Raw genomic sequence first — 21,920 nt, forward strand, 5'->3', positions numbered from 1 at the left:
CGTGGCTTCAGCTGCCATCCTCCTCCACCAGCAAAGCCCCGCTTCCCGTGCAAGCGTCTGTGGGTGGAGCCCGTATTTATTTCCAGTTCCTTCCACCCACTTGATGGCGATGCCTGACCCACAGGGTTCCAGGCTGTTTGCTACATAAAAGGAAGTTTCCTCTTTCGGTTTTCCTGTAGAACCGCACGATGAGGCTTTTCATTTACTTGCTTTTTCTTATCTTGTCTTCTAAGCCTTGACGGGGGAGAGCCATCCTCTGTGTGGGAGGCTGGGTCACATCGACTGCGGCAAGGGCCACGGAGGAGGCAGGCCAGGCTACGAGGGGAAGGGGCTCGGCACCCAAGGCCCGTGGCCCAACCAGCCCCGCTGCTTAGTTTCTCAGCTTTTCGAGGCCTTGGGATGGTGCAGACCTTCGGATCGATTTTACTCTCGTTCCACAGCATTACTTCCAGCTGCCGCTCGGCCAAGCCGGCTTTCCCAGGGGCTTTGTTAATGAATATAATTTTACGGCCACAAAAGACGCTGTGAGAACCGAAAGTTCTAGAGGGAACACAGCACTTTCTTTTTTTGCAAGTCAAGTTTGTAAAGTCGCGACTGTTTTCTCCAGCAGACAAGGGCACACGGGCCCTGCTTTAGTGACGCCGGCTCCTTTCCCTGGGAGCCGACCCACCTAGCAAGACAGTTGCTAAGTTCAAGAGCTCAACATCCCCATTGAGGATTCTTTTCAGCCACAACATTACACACACTTTCTTTGTGCCCTATCCAATTCAAGAGTGTATGTGGTGCTTTCAGACCGCGTCAAGCCACAGTAATGAGAACCGAGGAAATACGACTCGGGCCTTGAAGACGAGGCTTGCATGAATTACAGAAGTGTTGGGAATGTGGGTCCGTCCTCCCAGGTCAGTTTCCTAACTTTTGCTCTTGTTCCCTTCCTTTAATTTTAAACATCCCTTCCTCCGATCCAGGGATGGCTTCCCATGAACACTAAGAACACTTTCCATGATAACTGGAGTATAACTCCACGGTCTTTTTTTCTTTCTTTCTTTCTTTTTTCTCTCCTTCTTCTCCTGGGAATTCTGTTGCCTCGGCCAACCAGACCTCGGTGAGTGTGAATAACGGGTTGGTTCGTTGTGTCCGTGAATACATATTCATTTGTGTGCAGCCGGCTACTCAGAATCTGTCAGTGGAAGTTTCCATTGGCAACGGGCCATGTAGGATGAGCAGAACTCACACACCAAAGATGTTCACAATTCCAGTTCCCACGTCTCTAGCAGCAAGCAGGTCTCAGAAATCGCGCCCTCCTCCACCGACGGGTGACACCATCGATGGCTTTGCCACCCACCCCTGCCTTTCTGCCGTGGCCATCCCTCCTCCCTTGAGACCCTCCCTGTTCATGACCAGATTCACCTGGTGGGTTGTACGTGTCCTTTCCAGGGACTGAGAAGCACCAGTGGGCACAGCCTCAGGCTTTGATTATTGACTGATTCATGTGCTGGTTCGTTAGCATATGAAACAACGATGAATCCCCCGAAAAGCGAAGTAAGATAGGTTTAGGCGTGCAAAATGCTCACAGTCCACTGGGGCTCAGAAAATGATAACTGATGTTAGTATCATAGTTTCAGTAATGGATATATATGTTCAAAGCACTACGGGAATACAGAAAAGTTAGCCGTTGACTTTGTTGTTGAGAAAACCTTAAAAATGGTACAGTGAGTTTTACTGTAGAAGTAAAAAAATTTAAAAGTAAAAAGTAAAAAAAAAAAGGTAAAAAAAATTACTGTAAAAGTGACAGGGTTGGGCAGTTTAGTGGCAGGAGAAGACAGGGCCATGTTATGAGTTTTGTGGGCTCAGGGACTATTGTCTGGGCATTCCTTCTTCTAGAAGCACAATATATTAACAGTTATGTTTTATGACTCTGTCGATATAAAGGGTGAAGATGTTAAAATTTTTATTGACACATTTTAGTTCATCTAAAAATTCATGTTTTCTTTTGATTCTGAAAGAAATGAAAACATTTCATGGGCTCTTCAAAGTACGGAGTTCTGGTCACCACACCCATGACCTCCTGGGAGAAGAGAGAGGGAGGGAGGGAGAAGAGAAAGAGGAACACAGCTGTGGGGGGTGGGGGACGATATGGAAGAGATTCTAGAAAAAGGACACACACACACACACACACACACACAGAATAAAAACATGAAAATGGCAGAAACAACAAGAAAACAAGAAAGTGAGCTATGACAGAATGGTCATGGAGAATAGTGAACCAAATGACAGTTCCAGAAGCTCTTTCTTTTTCTTTTTAAAATTTTTTAAGTTTATTTATTTATTTTGGGGGGGGAGGGGCAGGCAGAGAGGGAGAGAATCCCAAGCAGGCTCTGCACCATCAGCACAGAGCCCGATGTAGGGCTTGAACTCACAAACTAGGAGTTCATGACCTGAGCCGAAACCAAGAGTTGGACACTTGAACTGACTGAGCCACCCAGGCGTCCCCAGAAGCTCTTTCTTTGAGTGCTGCCCTTGGTGGGGATGAGGAGTGTCTTTTCTGCTGTCCTTGGTCACAGCAGCTCCATGTGGCTCCCAATGGCAGATGAACAGATGTGGGGCGAGGTCACTGCAGGACAGGTGGGTCCCAAGTGGTCGGAGATCCAACGGGAACTTGTCACATGGGGACGGGTATCCAGTAACCAAGCCTGACTTAAGAGACTCATTTTATGTATAAATGATAAGACTTTCATTTTCTTTCTGGAAATGAAGTTTTAGTTCAAGAATTAGAAATGACAGTACCATAATTAAAAAGTATGCCATTCAAGATGGATCGTCAACACCTTTACATTTATCAGCATCTCATTAGTTTTTCACATTTTGGACTTTGTTACATCAACTTGGTTGTTTTACCTATTGCTATAAAGAAGATTTTCCTAGTTACAGTGGGTTTTCAAGCACTTATTTTTTTTATGTGTTTATTTTGAGAGACAGAGAGACAGAGCGTGAGTGTGGGAGGGGCAGAGAGAGAGGGGGACGCAGAATCCGAAGCAGGCTCCAGGCTCCCAGCTGTCTGCACAGAGCCGGACGTGGGGCTCGAACTCATGAACCACGAGATCATGACCTGAGCTGAAGTCAGACGCTTAACTGACTGAGGCCCCAGGCCCTCCTCAAGTACTTATTTAATGTAATACTCACAATAGTCCTGGGAGGAAGACGTAACCATTCTCATTTTGTACTCAGAAGCCAGTCTCAGGGCTTGTGACTTGGCCAAGGTCACATAGTTACAACATTTCTGAGACGACTTCATGCTAAGGGTGTGCGTGTGTGTGCGTGTGTGTGTGTGTGTGTTGATGCAGGTGTGTTTACTCGGCACTGGCTTTCTATGAACATTAAACTCAAAAGAGCAATGATTTCACGTTGATTAAGGTACCCCCATACACTTTTCCCCAGTTTTCTCTGGTACGGTTCTTCACGCATTCCACAATCTGCCTACGATTTTCATCCTTCTTTTTAACGAAAGCACCATAGCCTCATAGGTTTGACCCCGGTCGACACCGTAAATACAGAACCACGAGCAAGCTACTATTCCTTTGATACTTAGGCATCAAATTTGGCATACCGAATGTTTATGTTTATCAAGTTTTCCTAACACAGCTTGGAATCTTCATGTATCTCTTGATGATGTGCAATTGTTTCCCTCAGCCTGCAGAAAATCCAAATGTAATTTAGGAAACATTTCTTAGAAACATCCAAATGTACTGAAGGTTGTCACATTCAATGCATAACTTGGCAAGTTTTATTTTTTGCCCTGTAAACTATAATTTTCAAGGCATCTAGTGCTCAGGAAAGATCCTTATGCATTGGAGCTAACAAGAGTTTTACGAGAGATGTTCGATATCGATACACTTAATGATACATCCGTTGGCTTCACCCTACATTATGCCGAAAGATGGTACCCTGGCCATTTGTCATGTGCTCCCTTCAAATCAGTGAGAGGTATATAGTTACTGTTGACTCATTACCCTACAGGAATGAGGCAGATTCTAGCCATCCCCTGCTGTTGGTACCTGGTAACAGGAAGAGTGCTCGTTGAACCTGATCTTTCTCCCTTTAGTCTAGCTCCAGTGAGCTACAAAATGGTTCAATGGACTAAGAATAACTTGGAGGTTCAGTAAATCTTGGCTTCTAGAGTGGCTCTGTTGTTAATTCAGCAAGGAAAGGCTTGTAAATTAGTCTGGCTTTTGTGTGCTAATATTTTCTCATGTAAAAAATGAGCCCAATGAGAATGTCTATGCGATGAATCTTGCAAATAAAAGTTTTCCTAGTGCACGTTTTGTTGATGTATCACCTTGCTTACAGAAAGGAAGTTGAGAGTTCAGGAACCTTTGAAAAAAATATACAAAGTCCCTGGGTCTATCTGGGTCTATATATCTATATGTCTTTGTGTCTATCTATCATTTCGTAGAATGGCTGCTAACTCACTGGGTGAGTCTATGCATTGGGTCTGTTTTTTTGAGTCTGCAAAATGGAAAATCACTAACCCTAAGTAACCAAACTTGTAATAGTATAAAACTCTATTCAAGTAACAACCACTACCTATGTGTTGTGGGTGGGCTGCTGGAATACAAAGAGAAAAAACTTGCCCTTATCCTCCAGGGACCTCAGTCTAACTGGAGATAGACACATAACAACAATAATACAAATATAATATATTCTAAACTTTAATACCGTGTGATGCCTTCTCAACTCTGGATAATCTTTCTATACAAGTGAGATGCTCTTGAAGCAAGGAAGAGTGAGAATTAATTCTACCCAAGGCACCAAACTGAGGAGGTGCCATTTGGAAGTAGCCAATGGAAGATGATTAGTTAGCTGAGTAGAGACGGGAGATGATACGGATGAAGCCGGGGACAAGGGTGGGGGGCATGGCACCAACCACGGAATGGTAGATTGGAGCCAACTGGTCAAATACCTTAACATTTATGTCTCCAGACCAAACACTGGAACCATCTTCTGTGTTGACATAAGAAAGTAGCATGATCCGAGCGGCTATGTCAGAAAGATACCTGTGCTGGCAGAATGGAAGGGGGTGGGAGGGCCACAGTGTTAGGTCTGGGTGGCTAGTTTGGACGCTACTGTATTTTGACACCCCATCGCCATGGCAACACCAGAAAATGTTGTACTTAGTACCCAACTGACTTTAGGAACCAGATCTTGGCAGTGTAGCCACATACGCCACCAAATCGGCCACATGCCCTCCCCGGTGCACCATATATTCCCTTCCCCTGGCTTATAGAACAAAAGCCTTGGTCCTCCACCATATCTGTAATTTCCCAAGGTGCTGGGTTGGCAGTCACATCCGGATGTGACTCTGAGGTCTTATGTGTTTACATTAACCCTGCAATTCATGCCAATGCTTCTGCTTTTGCTGATTCACCCGGTGTCCCCGGGACACATACCACCCACTCTGATCAAAGTTCCAGCCTGGGTGAAGTGAACCCATCCAAAATTTTACCCTGGTTTCACAGTGGTCACTCTGATCCTCACCTGCCCCTCAACTTCCAACGCACCCTCTCGGCACACACGAAGCAGATGTTATTAGCAGTTACCTGTTCCGGTTTCTGTGAGTTTTTGAGATACCGTGCTTGGCTTGCAGTGTTAAACAACCAAAAGCACCATCCACTGTTAGTTGATAGCGTGCATTTTTTTTTTCCTTTCAGAACTGCGTGTAACAAGCTGTATTTACATAAAACCGCCCCGTTCGCCTTTCAGAAATGTTTCACAAAGAAGAAGCTACAACTGTGGAGTCCGTCTTCTGTTTCGACACTGGTGGTCAGTGATCCTCCCTTTGTTGGATTTGTCCGTTTGCTGATGGGTCTTTAAAGGTGTGCAATTACATTACGCGCTTCAAAAAGGGGAAGAGAGAAAAGGAGTGCGGGTTAAGCCCCGTGTGTTGGATTTAGTTTTTACTGTGTAAATACTGAGAGGAGCCGTGTCCGTCCTTGTGGATGATGCCATTGGTGGTTGCTCCAAAGTTGGACAACACAATGCGTGCTTGTCTCTTGGCATTTCTTTCTCACTTATTTTCTCCTTACTATTTTTGCAGGCCATTGGAAACTCCTTTGGCTAAGCTGGTACAGCGGGACTCCCTTGAACCACCTTTCATTTGCATTTTTACTGTTGTTTCAAAGTTTAGTTAAAATAAATAACGAACAAAGAGATGATGTTTCCCAAATACACTCATCTAATTATCTCGTTGTAATGTTCCTCTTTAAACGGGTTGTCTAGTTTTTTTAGGCCCTGATCTGCTTCTTTGTTTCCTTAGAAAATGTTCTTGATATTTAATTACCTTCACTAATTCCTCGGTGCTTAGATTTTTACATGCTTTATTTTTGTATTCTGATAGAGCTCATCTCGCTCTTTTTTTTATGAGTGATTTTCCATTTTCTTGGAGTTACGCAGTATAGCACTTTGATTATGCAAAATCCTTTGCGCTCTATCACATTTATATTTTATTCCAGACGACATTGTTAAAATTCACAAATTGGTCTAGATCCGTCCCTATAGTAAAACTGGAAAAAGAACATATCACTTTGGCACGTTCAGAATATCTGCAACTCTAAATATTTTTTTCCAAGCACAAAAGTGTTTAAGAGCACTAGAGAGCTTCAGAGGCACAAAGACGAAAATACCTGATTCTTTCCATTCACACTACTGTTTGAAGTCATGAAATAAACCCAGACATACCATAAAGAGTAAAATAATGGGTTGGGAATTTGAAACATTTTCAACTTGACTCATCTAAGACGCTCGGCATTTGCAGGTGGCTTATTATGAATTTCTGTGTCATTGGTGGGTCTTGATTAAAACTAAAAAACAAAGGGGCACCTGGGTGGCTCCATCGGTTGAGCATCCAACTTCGGCTCAGGTCATGATCTCACATTCTGTGAGTTCGAGCCCCGCGTCGGGCTCTGTACTGACAGCTCGGATCCTGGAGCCTGCTTCGGATTCTGTGCCTCCCTCTCTCTCTGCTCCTCCCCTGCTCATACTCTGTCTCTCTCTCAAAATAAATAAGGATTAAAAAAAATTTTTTTAAAACCCAAAAACTAAAAGGTATAGTATCAAGGTTCTTCCTGGCCCAAACCCATTGTTGGCTATTGTACCGAGAGCCATTACAGGCATCTTTCCCAATGCTGCGTCTTTCCTTAGCTTCATAGTCGCTGTTCAGCAAGCTGCAGATTTAATCACATACGATCCATAAGAAATGTAAATGCTTTGAAGTTCATATGTCCACATAAGAGCTTTATGGCTTTTGGGCATGAGAAGAAATTGCATTTGTACTTGGCAGTAAGATGCAAGAGGATGGAACCCTTACGGAAACATATGGAGCTAACTGAGACCCACTCCGTGTTCTTGGTAAGTGGGCAGGGATGTGGCAGACACTTCTGTGCTTCCAGCCGGGTCTCTGTGTTTCCTGCACGAATCACCACTCGGCACCGCGGCTTCCAGTCGCAGAGTCCGTAGAGATTCTGAACGAGAGGTAATAACGCTGTATGAACAAATTGAGGGGGAAAAGGTGAAGCTAAAAATGGGATAACTCGGCTAGTAAGGCAGAAGAGGCAGCATAAAAAAAACTGACTTGAAAATTTACTGAGTACACATTGTCCAAAGTATGTCAAATAATGTGCAGAGATCAACGTACAGATGCTTTTTCGTATTCCATTACTGAAAGAGAGTTGTAGTTTGCTTCGGAAAAGTTACTCTTAAGATAGTTAAAACTACTTTTTTTTTTTTAAAGTGTATTTATTTGTTTCCAGAGAGAGGGATGAGGGAAAGAGAGAATCCCAAGCAGGCTCCGTGCTGTTAGGACTGAGCCGGATGCGGGGCTCGATCTCATGAACTGTGAGATCATGACCTGAGCCAAGATCAGGAGTCAGGTGCTTCACCACTGGCCACCCAGGCTTCCCCAAACTACTTTTTAAATACAAAATAGGGGCGCCTGGGTGGCGCAGTCGGTAGCGTCTGACTTCAGCCAGGTCACGATCTCGCGGTCCGTGAGTTCGAGCCCCGCGTCGGGCTCTGGGCTGATGGCTCAGAGCCTGGAGCCTGTTTCCGATTCTGTGTCTCCCTCTCTCTCTGCCCCTCCCCCGTTCATGCTCTGTCTCTCTCTGTCCCAAAAATAAATAAACATTCAAAAAAAAATTAAAAAAAATAAAATACAAAATAATTTTGCTTTTAAGATTTAACAAACATCCAAATACTCTTTAGATATCTGTTTTGTTTTGTTTTTTAACGTTTATTCTTGAAAGAGAGAGAGACAGACAGAGACCAGAGCATGAATGGGGGAGGGGCAGAGCGACAGAGGGGGAGACACAGAATCCGAAGCGGGCTCCAGGCTCTGAGCTGTCAGCACGGACGCGGGGCTCCAACCCATGAACCGTGAGATCATGACCTGAGCGAAGTCTGACGCTCAACCGACGGAGCCACCCGGGCACCCCTAAATATCCCTTTTAATCAAATTCTAATTTCTAATAAAGGGAAGTAATTCCAGCATGGGGCCCCATATTCCTAAACCAGATTATTTTTGTGTTTTAACCACATTCCTTGGATTTGGAGTCTGGAGCCTGCTTGGAAACCCGTGTCCCCACCCTGGGCCGTCTGAGCTCAGTGCTGGGTGCAGACCCCACTCTCGTGGGCCAGGTCTTCATATTTGTTCCCCACCCTTCATCCAGTGACCTCGCTTTGATGGCTTGACCTTGGCCGGGGTTGTAGTATTTATATCGCAGATATTGGCGAATGAATGATACAAGTCAGGGCTGTATTCCCTGAGTTAGGGTTGGTTTTTATGTCATTTGCCAGCCCACCTCTGGTTCTCGCTCTCAGGCAGGGCACTTGCTGCTTGAAATCTCTGTGGTGATCTGATCCCACGGAATAGTTTGCTTTCAGCTCTGAGTTGCCACCATCTCTGTGACACCAACTCCACAGAATCCCGTGGGGTCTCCAAGCCCCCCCGTGCCGGGTTTGACTGGCCGAGGGGCTGGAGAAGGGCAGGCATGGGCTTTGGATGAGCTCTCTGGCCCTGTCTCCTCCCTGTCATTAGGGCCATGTTATTTCCAGCCAGATCCTCACCAGTGGCTGCTAGAAATAGCCACCCTGTGACCTGCAGAGCTCCAGTTGGGTGAGAAATGCCCAGAGGAATTGTCTCCTCTGCGGTCACACTTCCCAGTCAAAAGACCGGACTGAGAGCCACCTCCGTGAAGATTCTCCTTGCAGGAAAATTCCTGGTGCTCTTGACTTACACGACATTATAGCTTCCCCATATCTGCCCGCCTGCCAACCCAGCACAGAGTTTACGGAGGGCACCTTCCACCCCATTCCAGCAGCCATGGTCCTGGGGCAACACAAAGTAAATGAGGGGACAGAGTATGCGGGAATAACATCTTTACGTAACGCTGACTTTTTCCAACGATGAGATCAAACTGTGGCTTCAGAACAGTCACCTCCTTGGACTCATCTACACGTGATTATGGGGAAATTAGAGGGCGGACCACCCGAGTTGTTTATGGGCTATTTATAGAGTGTCGCTTTCACTTGGAACCAAATGCTTTTATCCCTTCACAACCCCACGTGTACGTACTTTTAAAACACTTAACTCTGTTCCGCTTTGTTTTGGGTTGGTTCAGTTCTGGTTTTGTCTTGGGGGAGGCGTGTGTTGATCGGGGAATGGGAGAAGGGGTTTAAGAAAGAGAAAATCACCCGGATTATGGATGTGAACTGCGCCAAAGTATGATTCTGCCAAAGCGACGTGCTTTCTTCAGTTGAAGGAGACGGTTTTGGAAGAGATGTGTCTGTTCCTCATCTGGGTGGAAGTCACTTATTTCCACTAATTTTCAACATTACTTTCCCATTTTTGTTTTTCGGCGCTATTTTTGACAGAAGATTGCCATACTTGAGTTGTCAACCACGTACGGAAGCTTTTAAGTCCTTTTAAATTTTCCAACGTAAGTCTTACAATTTGATAACTATTTTATTAAAATATGCCTTGATTTCTATCCCCCTGCCCCTTTGGGATCTCTTAGCTATATTTGTAAATGCACACATGATGAAACCTAATAATAAAATTCTGAGCACAGATTTCTCTCATGCAACATTCTTGAACCATGATTCCATTTTTTTATAATGCTGTGTTCTAATGGGCCAGATGACATTCCTGGCTTGTTATTTGTTGAGCCATCTTAACCTTGACCGGTCTTCAAGCCCTTCACAGTCAGGGCTAGTGAACACAGCCCCCTGCTGGAGGTTCCGGGTATCAGATCTCCAATGGAAACCGGAGGGTTCCTCCTGAGAGCTGGGATACCAGGAGGCCGGAATATAACCAATGCGGTGGGAAAGTGCATGCTTTTGACCAACAGCACGAGTCAATATAGTCTCAAGGGATCTCTTCCGTAGTGCTTCATTTCCTTTTGAAAGTTGGGGCAATAAAGGCAGAGACCCTGATCTGGTCTATTTAAATCACCGGCCGTTTATCGAAGTGGTATTTATGAGAAATTAATCTCCGGGTTCTCGGTAGGTGTGCAGGAAGAAAGTTGTCCTCCGGAAAGTCTCGCAAATTGTGGATTAAATATGACTCTTTGTTGCAGAACTTCTCAGAGCCTTTAATAGGAAAAGAGCACTTGAAACAACATAGATCGCTTTCCCTAAACGTATTTGGCTGTGGGTATTTATTCTGTGACACATGTATTAATATTTTTGAAGTATTTCATAGAGTGTCAGTGTAGGAAGTGCGTTGATATTCCTTTCTCATTTTTTTCTAAGAGTTTTGTTTGGAAGACTGTTTCACTGCAACTATATTCTAATTTTACTATAGTTCATAAAACTGAAGGCGATTACTTATCAATATTTTTGCTGGTTTTAAACACTGGGGGGACACAGTACTTTGCACTCAAATAGTCAGTGATTTTTAAAATTCATCTCGAGCCTATGTACTTTGTTCAGTGTTTGCGCTAGCCTTATCGATATCTCTGTTCAGACCTAGGTTCATTCATATTTTATAAAGATTATTTTTCCTTAGTTATATGGACATGCTTTGTTTTCACCACGTGCATTGCTTGAAAATAAGGCTGAAGAATTGTTCTGATGTAGATTTACAGGCAAGTGAGATACTGATTCTGTGGGGAAAACAGTGAACAGACCTCTCCGGGTATTATGGGACCAAACCCTCTTCATAAAACCAAAGTACGTTTGAAAAAGAAAGGTATCTTATTTCTACTGCAATCGCTTTCTCTTAAAATTTCCCGCTTTGAAACTATTCTTCTGGGACCACATCCAGAGGATACCGTTTCGTAACTGTGACGGAGCCAGGGGAATGTGTGCTTGAAAACACATAAAACCATACGAGCAAATTCACGTGTGCAGGATTTGGAAGAGTTGCAAGGTTCCAATTGTTTAGATTACATTTTAATAAAGACGTGTTCCGGTCTAACCCGGATCCGAGTTCTCTGTAGCTGGCTACTCGTTATCATTTTACCTAAGGAACGTCGAACTCACCAAACAGTCCTCCGGCCAGAATCCAAGCGCTGTGCTATTCTCATTCGGTTCTAGAAGAGAACGCCCGAGTTTCTCCCCCAGGGAACGAGCGAGCTTCTACTGGCAAAGCTTCAGCTATGTTCTCAGGAGGACCGTGTCACATGAATTCTCTTCTGTTTAATTTAGGCCACTGCAAATGTGGCACAAACGATCAGGATTATTAGGGTCACGCAGTGCTTACTGGATTGTTTCCATTTGGTACATTCACTCTGTAAAGGTTCTTGGCTTTAGGAAAAGAGCTGCTTTACTCGGGAGGGGAAGAAAATTAATTCTCCAATCCTAAATCTTCTATCTTGGGGCTGTGTCTTGAGGCTGTTTGTAAATTCGACTTCAGCCCTGCTGATTCTGGGTCAGAAGACCCCGGCCCCTGCCATCCTCCTCAGAATCTGGGGGCAGGGGAGGAACACGCAGGCTGTCCTTCTGTGCCCCGGAGGATTCCACGGGGAGCTTCCAGACGGTGGCTGTCGGGATGGCTCAGTCCCTCCATGTAACCTCTTCCAGGGCCTCGGAGCCTTGATCTTTAAAAGCTCCTTCTGTGTGTTTCTCCTTGAAGAAAATGTAATATACAAAATGCGATTGAAGTCAAATCACAACGCTTATTAGATAATTCCTTCTTATTGCTCTGAAAATGCATTTGACTCCTTGAATAGTAATCTCGGGCGCCTAAACGTGAGGCTACTCAAGAGAATGGAAAGTTCTTCCGAGGCACTTGGGCCGCGCGCTCTGCCTCTTGGGAAATGAAAGGCAGCTAATGTCAACCAGTCTTAGGACGCTGGCTCGTCTCCACTCCTTCCAGTAGGGTCCAGACCAATAGGGAAGGCGTGGCGACTCTTAGACATACTTCTACTCCACTCTTATCCGCTATCTTTGTGAAGGTTGAGTTATCTAAGGTTGCCTGCACTGGATTTTTGATTTTTGATTATTTATTTTAGTTTATATTATTTTATTATTATTTGAAAATGTTTATTTTTGAGAGAAAGAGTGTGTGCATGCTGGGAAGGGGCAGAGAGAGAGAGGGAGAGAGAGAATCCCAAGCAGGCTCGATCTGTCAGCACAGAGCCCGAGGTGGGGCTCGAACGCCACGAACCATGAGATCATGACCTGAGCCGAAATCAGAATGGGACGCCCGACCGACTGAGCCACCAAAGCGTCCCTTATTTTTTTCTTTTTTTTTTTTTTTTTAAACAACGTTTGTTCTGAGGGGCGAAAGAATAACACAAATGAAAATTCCCTTTGCAGTAATCAAGCTTAACTCTTTTTACTTTTTTTTTTTTTTTTAAGTTTTTTCATGGTTATTTTGAGAGACAGAGAGAGAATACAAGCAGGGGAGGGACAGAGAGAGAGGGAAGAGAGAGCCTAAGCAGGCTCCACACCATCAGCACAGAGCCCGACAAGGGGCTCGATCCCACCAACTGTGAGATCATGACCTGAGCCGAAATCAAGAGTTGGAGGCTCCACTGACTGAGCCCCCCAGGTGCCCCAACTCTTTTTAGTTTAACAGGAGGCGGACTCACACACCCGCACAGATACCTGAACTTTCTTTGGAGAGCCACAGGAAGGAGTCAACGCCCCTCCATGTTTCCCCTTAAAACCAGGGTCTCAGCTGCAGGGCAAGTCCCACGGCGGCCACACCTGACCCCCCCACCCCCGCCCCGTAGACACCTCATTCTGGAAGACAAGGTCTCCCTACTCCGCGGGCCCTCCTTCTGTCCCAGCCCTACCCCAGACCCGCTTAGCACCAGCCCCTCAGCGCTCTACTTCCCCAATGTTCCTCCGAGGTGAATCTGGGCTGGCTCGCCCTCCGTGCTGTGACGCACCCCTCCAACGTATCTTATCTCCCCAGCGCTCGGAGTCCTGGAGGGTGCGGCGTTCTCATTTTCCGGCATCCTCTCCCAGTGGTGCGCTATTCTTAGCAAATGTTTAATAAATGCTTCCTGAATGAGTAAAAATGTCATTCCAACAGAATTTCTCAGCCATGCACTCGGGAGATTTAGCCCTACGATCTGACTAATATGTTCAAAAACCCGTTTTTCTGTAAAAGAACAGATCTTACCAATGGCTCTTGTAATAATCCTTATGGGGGGAGGGGTGGTTATCAGCTTCTTTTAATACCAGAAAGATAATCCCTACAGCCTTAGCTTCATCGGGGCAATTATGCTGGTCCTTGGTTTGTTCTGTTTAGAGCTCTGTTGCTAAATCCTCTGTGAATGCCAGGGACTGAACTGGAGACAAGGCCGGGTGCAAACCCTGGCTCACGTTCCCTCCCCCCCCTTGGCTAGTATTGCCCTCAGCATCCCTGGCGCCAGACCCGTGCCCCTATTTCCTCGGGGTGCAGCGTGTGACGGGAGAGTACAGGGCAGAGCGTGAACTCTCCTCATCCTACCCAGGAGCTCAGCGTCCAGCACACGAGCAACCATCTGCCTGCGACGCTGGTGTTCCTTGACTTTCCAGAGACCTAGACGGGACCCACTTCTGCCCCTCCCGCGTCCGTCATTAATTAGCCAGGGAACTTGCTATGGATCATGGCCCTGGTCTCCCCTTTCCCTCTCCCTGCAGGCCAGGCTTTGTCGGAGGCCACAGCCCCCTTGGATTTCCCGGACCTGCCCGAGATCAGGAAGCTGGTGATAAACGGCGAGTCGTTGAGGGCGAGGAGAGCTTGTGCCCTGGGTACTGAACTTACCGAGCCACCGGAAAATGACATCAGACCTCTCTTGTAGGTGAGTTTCCGTTCTGGAGGCGCGCCCAACTTGCCCAAGTGTCCACCTTGGACGCCAGGCCGCTTGTCGTCCCTGGAGATGACGGAAGGCGAGAAAGGACGTACTTTCGTGCCCTTGAGAAAACGTTAAAATGTTAGAGTCGGTGTTTCTCGTTAAGTGCCAAGCGGTTGTTTTTAAAACTCAGGAGAAGGGTTAGGTACACTTGCTTTGTAAAATTGTAACAGGTGCAGTGCGCATGGCCTGTACGAGCAGACGCTGGAGGTCAGCACGCCAGGCATTACCTTCCTTAATCCTCAGAGAACTCTCCACGGGAAGCACTTCCATTGCCCCCATGTCAGCAATGAAGATATGGAGGTTTGGAGAACATGCCAGTTACGGATTTCTGTACACGACCATCCCCAAAACTTCGTGGCTTCCAGCAGCCATCATGGATGGAGTCCGGGGTTCTCCGGTCCACCAGGCAGGATCACCTCCCGCGCTCGTCTAGGGCACGGGTGGGTGACGAGGGTGACCGAGCCTTGTCCACAGCTTCCAGCACGGTGGCAGGGGGGTGCCCAGGGCAGCAAGAGAGGGCATGTCTCAAGAAGCAAGAGATTCTCAGGTCTCAGCTGTGTCACTCTGGTGATTGTCCCATCGGCCAAAGCCATCCCCTGGCCAAGCCCAGAATCAGTGGGAGAGGACACTAGCCAGGGAGGTGGAAAAATGGAGGCATGAGCCAACGGGGGGACTGTGGCCGCCATAACCTAGCACAGAGAGGTTAAGTAACTGGACCGAATTTGAACCCAGTCACCCCGTCATAACTGAGGCCTCGGGCCCAAGGAGACAGAGCTCAGACAGAGCAGTTTGACTCTGACAATTTAGGTCAGACCTCTGGTTACTTTACTCACTTCCTCTTGTCCTCGCTCTTAGAAATGGAAGTTAAAAGCTTCCTGGTGTGAAAAGCAAATCCACGGTCGGGATGTGCTAAAACGGTTCCGATCCTGGCTTTGTCACAGCTCACCCTGGCCAGATCAGCCTCCAGAGCCGCGCGTCACCTGTTGGTTTGACTATTTAAGCGAGACTGACCCCCCGCGCCCCCCACAGCTCAAATTTTAAAATGAAGTTTCCTTTCCGCATAAGCGCCCTGCAGCCGTCCCTCCTGGAGCCAGGATCCTGCGCCCAAATGCAAAGCCTAAGTTTCTAAGCGTCCTTCTTCCCTGCCCTTAGGTTACCGGCACGTGTCCAGAGGCGCCCTCTCCGCTAACAACCTCGCCGGATTGATTCTGGGGTGGAAAGTGGGCTCCTGTCAAGAGGGACGGGTCAGGAGGAGCCCTGGAGCTCATGCAAGGACCCCTCCGGTCACCTCTGCCCCCGAAGGGCAGGGTATGGAACCTGGGTCAGGTGCATTTCGGGCTCCTTTCTAAGGCGTGCGACAGGCATCTGCAAATGACACCCCGTGACCAGCTAGAGGCTGGAAATTAATATAAAGTCACCGCAGGTCCATTTGCTTCCCGAAGCCGCTTGCACGGGGCTGCAGACAGTCCTCGAGGGCTTGAGGCTAACATTTCCATGCGTTCGTCGTCTCTTCAGGCGTGGAGCAAGGTGGGCTCTGCTGGGAGATTCAGGGAGGAGCAGGTCTGGGCAGCCTTGGGGTCCGTGTCTATTTGGAGGGGTCCCCCCCTTTCAAACACCCCCCCCCACTTGTGCTTTAACCCGTTCCCAGGAGGGACGTGCCCGGAGCCTGCTCTGCATTGTCAGTCTGCGTGGACTCGTGTGGCCGCTCCCCCGGGGGGATTATTTCCGCCGAGATGAGCTCCGTGGGAGGCGTTTCATCACCCGCCCTCCAGCAGCCACTGCACCTGTAGCCCCGCACCGGGCCCTCAGGAGATGGGCCCCCAGACCCCCGGCCTGAGCGTGTGTCCCAGGGAAGCGGTGAGTGGGGACGGGCCTGGTGGCCCCCCTCGGTTTCTCTCCAAATTTGGGGACAGGCCTCGCCTCGCACCATGAGGAATTTGGAGACTCAGCCTCGAAACGTACTACAAACCCTTCCCTAAAATGTCACCATGGGAAGAATCTTGGCCTCTGAGTCAGGGTGGTGTGAGTTTACAGAAACGGATGTAAGGGGAAGGGTTAATTCGGTCGGAACCAACCTCAGATGGCAGGCGCATGAAGTGTCATCCAGTAGGTCCAGGGCGAGTGGGGGGCGGGCGCACCACGGATCCCTTTGTGGGAGGGAGAACCGCGTTGGGTCATAAACGCAAGATTTTGCTGTGAGCAGAGCAACAGGGCTTCTTCAAGTCCTGGGCACCTACGGGAGGCCTCTGTCAGGCCAGGATGCCCAGCAGGATCTGGTGTCTGTGGGCTCTTCCTCCTCCCCTCCCCCCCACCCACCGTCGCTGACATCGAGCCTCCGAGCCGCAGGCCAGGGCTCCACGTGGCGACAAGGTCACGGAAGCTCCCGTGCCAGCTGGGCCAGAAAACCAAGAGCGGGGCTGATGGAAACGTTGCTTAAGGTTTTCCAGAGCCATCAGCACATCAGGTGGAGCACAGGTGACCGAGCGGCCCAGGTGGGGGCGGTCAAGGGGTCCGAGCAAGACCCGGAGCTGAGCTTGGGTGCCCTGGGGTCAAGATCGTGCAGCTTCCGGAAGCCGCCAACTCCCCTGAAGGGTTTGCCACGGGAGCCCCAGTTTCTCCCCACCTGCAAAGCTGCCTTCACGCAGGGCTGAGGGTCAGGGACTCTCTCCTAGAAAGGGTGGCAGCCTCCTGAAGCCCCACAAGGACTTGCAGCACCCAGACCAGAGATTTGTGGTTTCTGTCGGTCGCCCGCCCTCGGAGACCTGGAAACAGCTCTGTGGTCGGGGGCGGGGGGGGGGGGGGGGTTGCGGAGACGTGTCCACAGACCCTTCGCCAGAACCCTCGTTATCCCGCAGAGCATCGGGCCCGCTCACTGGCATTGCTTTTCCCTGATTTCATCTTTGCAGGGAAACCAGGGGGTGAGAGAGGCCGGGGGGCGGGTAATCAGCCGTCTCCCGACTTTGCTTCAAATTTGGAGGCAACGTCACAGCTGATCACGTAGAAGATGAGCGTTCTCAAAACTCGCTGCACAACAGTCCTACCTGAGTTATAGCGGACCATGCAAACTAGTACTAAGAGTGTCAGGCGAAGAAAATACCCAGGCTGCTTCTTGCCTGGGTGGGACACACCAGGGGCAGGGGTGCTGTCACGATGGCCAGCTCTTTGTTCCAGGTGAGAGCGTCAGAACCGGAAAGAAAACAGCTTGGGCTGTTTCCAGGCTCCGGGTTGAGCCCTCCAGGCTGGCAGGCAACGATTGCTTTGTCAACGAAGCAAATTTGATTCCAAAGTTGCCAAGACAGAGAAAATTCCAGGTCCTTTTATGCCACTTTTAATATAAGGGTACTTTAATAACTCTGACATCTCTTTATATCATTCGGAAATTTTAAGACTTCACTCCAAGCAAGGGCCACGAAAGCACATTAGGATGTTTCCAAAAAAAAAAAAACAAAACCAAAAAACCCTCTTTAAAATTAACATGAGGGGCGCCTGGGTGGCTCAGTCGGTTAAGCGTCCAACTTCGGCTCAGGTCATGATCTCACGGTTCCTGAGTTCGAGCCCCGTGTCCGGCTCTGTGCTGACCACGCGGAGCCTGCTTGGATCCTCTGTCCCCCACGCTCTCTGCCCCTCCCCTGCTCGCATGCTCTCTCTCTCTCAAAAATAAATATTTTTTTTTTTTTTTAATTTTTTTTTCAACGTTTATTTATTTTTGGGACAGAGAGAGACAGAGCATGAACGGGGGAGGGGCAGAGAGAGAGGGAGACACAGAATCGGAAACAGGCTCCAGGCTCTGAGCCATCAGCCCAGAGCCCGACGCGGGGCTCGAACTCCCGGACCGCGAGATCGTGACCTGGCTGAAGTCGGACGCTTAACCGACTGCGCCACCCAGGCGCCCCAATAAATATCTTTTTAAAAGGATAAAATTAACATGAAATTCATGTGCACACCTGTGTGTATGGGTGTGCGTATATATTGCATGTGTGTGCACATGTTCACGTATATTCCTGTGCGTATGTGAGCACCCGAGTGCATGTGTATTCCTGTGGGTGCACACGTGTGTGAGTGCACAGTGCATGTGTGTATATGTGTACACGTGTGTGCACACACATATTCATGTGTATATACGGACACACATGTACATTCGTGCGTGTGCACACGTGCGTGTGTGTTCACTACCAGGTATTGTAGGACTTTCGAACTAGCTGTTACTGGAAGGGAAAGGTTTGTGTTTTGTAAACACCACGGCAGCCACGGGTGGTTAATGTTTTTCGAACTGACGCTTCCCTTCAGAAATCTCAGTATGAACCCAGATCATTTTTTACAACTCACCTAAAAGCATCCAAATTATTTTCACTGGAAAGGGCAAGCAAGATTTTACAATACCCCCTCACCCTTGAAGGGTCCACCACAGGTCTGCAGAGTGGGGATGCTGAGTAGGGCTGGAGGGTCTCTTAAAGGGTGGACGAAGTGACATCTTTTTTTTTTTAACGTTTACTTATTTTTTGAGAGAGAGCATGAGCGGGGGGAGGAGCAGAGAGAGAGGAGACACAGAATCCAAAGCAAGCTCTGGGCTCTGAGCTGTCATCATAGAATCCCCTGTGGGTCTCGAACCCACGAACTGGGAGATCACGACCTGAGCCGAAGCCGGACGCTCAACCGACTGAGCCACCCAGGCGTCATCTTTTGAATCATGGATGCCCGGGGATTGGGGGGTGGGGACGAGGTGACATCTCTGGGTGGCTTTACCAGGACATGCAACGGATCAGCTACTAAGGTCGGGCGCTAAGAAATCAAGGTCATGCCATGTTGCATCTTTCTCAGACAGCTGGGCCCAGATAAGTGAAGCAGGGGGTGAGATCACCAAACAGATAAGGTGGCAATTCTTAACAGTCTCAAATCTTGTTGCAGCAAGGGAGGGCGTGCTGAGATCCAGGCATTTGGAATAATTTCACCGGCGCTGAGATGTCTTCTGTCCGCCCTGCCCCGTATCCTCCCCCCTCCCTCCGTTCCCCTTCGCACACGTCCAAACACACAGCTCCTCGGAAGTCTTCCCGAATATGCCATTCTCCAGATCGGCTTTTGAATATGAATGCAGGGAGCACTCGTGATGTTTTTCCACCCTCGGAGCCGGTTGATTTATGGCCCGGATTACTGGAAACAGTAATTCTCCGCTCTTTATGATGTTTTGGTGGAAGGTGCCGTAGCCTGCGGTCAGAACAGTATGATTTCAACTAGGTTTTTACAAAAAGGTCTCTGCAGTGAGGGTGGCTGTGAATTGTACAGCTTCTGTAACAGAGCAGTTAATAAGACACCAGCACATTAATCATGTGACAGCTATTGGGTTTAGCAGGGAAAGGCAGTGGCTTTTGAAAACAGCAATTTAGGTTACTACTGTGTTGAAAGAGGTTGGCTGAACACCCTGTTTTTAACCCGTGGTTAACAGTTAAATGGTGCTGGTCGTTTTTCCGGACATCTGGAAATTCGCGTTTGATTCCGGACATCAAAATTCGCGTGTCTGGAATTTTCAGTCAGCGTGATGAACTAATCGACCTCTTCCGTTATCTCCCATCCTGGAGACCCAGAAATGTGTTGAGGAACAAGCCAGAAACCAGCTCTGGCAATTCTATAACCAGTCTCACAGCAAGGTAAGCAGCAAACCAAAGCCTTGTCTGCGAGTGAAACTGGTAACAGATCATAAGTGAGCTGAGGAAGTCTGGCCTGTCGAGAGGTTGGCACCGAAAAATGTATCAGAATTTCTGTGCTTTGAACCCATCAAGATGCATGGTGTAGAGCTCCAGAAATAAAATGAGAGGGACTTCGTGAATCTGTTGCTAGAAAACAACAGTTACCCGTGCCAATATCCTAAGAAACGAAAACATTACCTTTTGAGATGAAACAGCGATTAACGTTCTTGTTTTTGTTTTTTTTTTTTTTACTCGTTTATATTGCCTTTCTCTAATGAAATAAATGAAGTTGCGTCTATTGGGCAATTATAATCCACGAGAGGCCACGAAAGTACAGTGGGAATAAACCCTGCCTTTTGTTCTGAAGGAGAGTTACGTGTGATAATGAATCACTTAAAAGAAACCAGTCTGTTGGGGGTGTTAAAATCACAGCTGCTGACGCCAGACCTGCCCGCCTCCAAGTTGGGGTTCCAAGTCTCACTTTTAGCATTAGGCGAACTGGTATACAATCCCTTTGTGCCCTGGTTTCTTGGCTGTTTAAAATGTGCACAATAGCAGGACACCCATGCATGGCGTTGCCGTGAGGATTAAGGGAATATTACGACGCGAGGAATCATTGAAAACAAAAAGTGTAGATACCTTTCATCTAGTGGGCTCTCAGGAGGTAAGTTTGGCGTATCTATATTACAGATTATCATCTGCTAATTAAAGATGCTGGCGTATTGTGGACTTAGGGGCAAAGGAAAACGTTCATGACATACTGTCCAGGGTGGAAAAGCTACAAAACAGCTTTTTACGAACACATCGTGCATGTGCAAATCCTCAGCAGAGTGTAGTTTTTAAAAGTACACACAGTAGGTGTTTTTGTTGTCTATCAAGATGGCGAGAATTCACACATAGAATCAGCATCTGACGTTGGCCATGGCGTTAGAATTAGACAACGGGCACATACCCTGCACAGTTGGCGAAGAATATATTAGGGCATCTTTCCTGGAGAGCAACTGGAAATAGCTGTCCAATGCCTTACACCTGACCTTTGGCCTATCAGGCACACTTCCCCGATTTTTGCTAAGAAAATCATCACTGATACGTGGAAAGGTGCATTTATGCAATGGGATACTCCACCCCAATATAAATGATACACACAGTGACATAGATGAATCTCAAAGTCCTAAAACTTGGCAAGAGGAACCAGGCGAAAGAATACCCATCTATATAACTATAAAATATATTATAATGAAATACAATTATGTAAATGTAATAATTAACGCATAAAATGTATTATGATGAAGATAAAAGTATTTTATGTCATTATATAATATGACACTATTACAATTTAAAAACCACTATTTGTTTCATAAAGATCGAAAGCAGTCAAAACTAACCCCAAAGTGCCAGAAGTCAGGACGGCAGTTCTCTCTTGGAGAAGAAGTGATAGTGGGAAACAGGTCAAGAGGAAGCTGTGGAATGTTTCTTTCTCTTGATCTAAGTTGTGGACACAAAAGTAACATTGTTGTACAAACAAGGAAAATCTTAACTATTTGTTAACTGTGGTCCCCTTAAGTCAATTAAAAAATTTTTTTTCATGTTTATTTATTTTTGAGAGAGAGAGAGAGAGGAGAGAGAGAGAGACAGAGTGTGAGCAGGGGAGGGACAGAGAGTGAGAGGGAGACACAGAATCCGAAGCAGACTCCAGGCTCCGAGCTGTCAGCACAGAGCTCGCCGCGGGGCTGGAACCCACGGACCGTGAGATCATGACCTGAGCCGAAGTCGGACGCTTACCCGACTGGGCCCCCGGGTGCCCCCACTGCACCCACACCCGCACCTGCCCCCACACTACATGGCTTGGCTGCCCTTCCCTCTTCCATGCACCTGTCTCTCAGGTGTCCTGATCTTC

The 21,920-nt window shown here is 47.6% G+C and overlaps 1 long non-coding RNA gene across 3 annotated transcripts; it reads left to right on the forward strand.

Moving 5' to 3' along the window:
* Positions 1–9,531: 9,531 nt before the first annotated feature.
* LOC115514633 lies at positions 9,532–21,621 on the forward strand. 3 transcript variants are annotated; one of them, XR_003969057.1, is made up of 4 exons: positions 9,532–9,986; positions 14,128–14,288; positions 15,991–16,199; positions 19,248–21,621. It is a non-coding gene; the product is annotated as an uncharacterized LOC115514633 (long non-coding RNA). The 3 variants fall into 3 exon arrangements; XR_003969058.1 differs by lacking the exon at positions 19,248–21,621 and adding an exon at positions 15,495–15,869 and having other exon boundaries at positions 15,991–17,806; XR_003969056.1 differs by lacking the exon at positions 19,248–21,621 and having other exon boundaries at positions 15,991–17,806.
* Positions 21,622–21,920: the final 299 nt, after the last annotated feature.

This window comes from Lynx canadensis, chromosome B2 (genome assembly GCF_007474595.2).
Source record: "Lynx canadensis isolate LIC74 chromosome B2, mLynCan4.pri.v2, whole genome shotgun sequence".
Classification (NCBI taxonomy): domain Eukaryota; kingdom Metazoa; phylum Chordata; class Mammalia; order Carnivora; family Felidae; genus Lynx; species Lynx canadensis.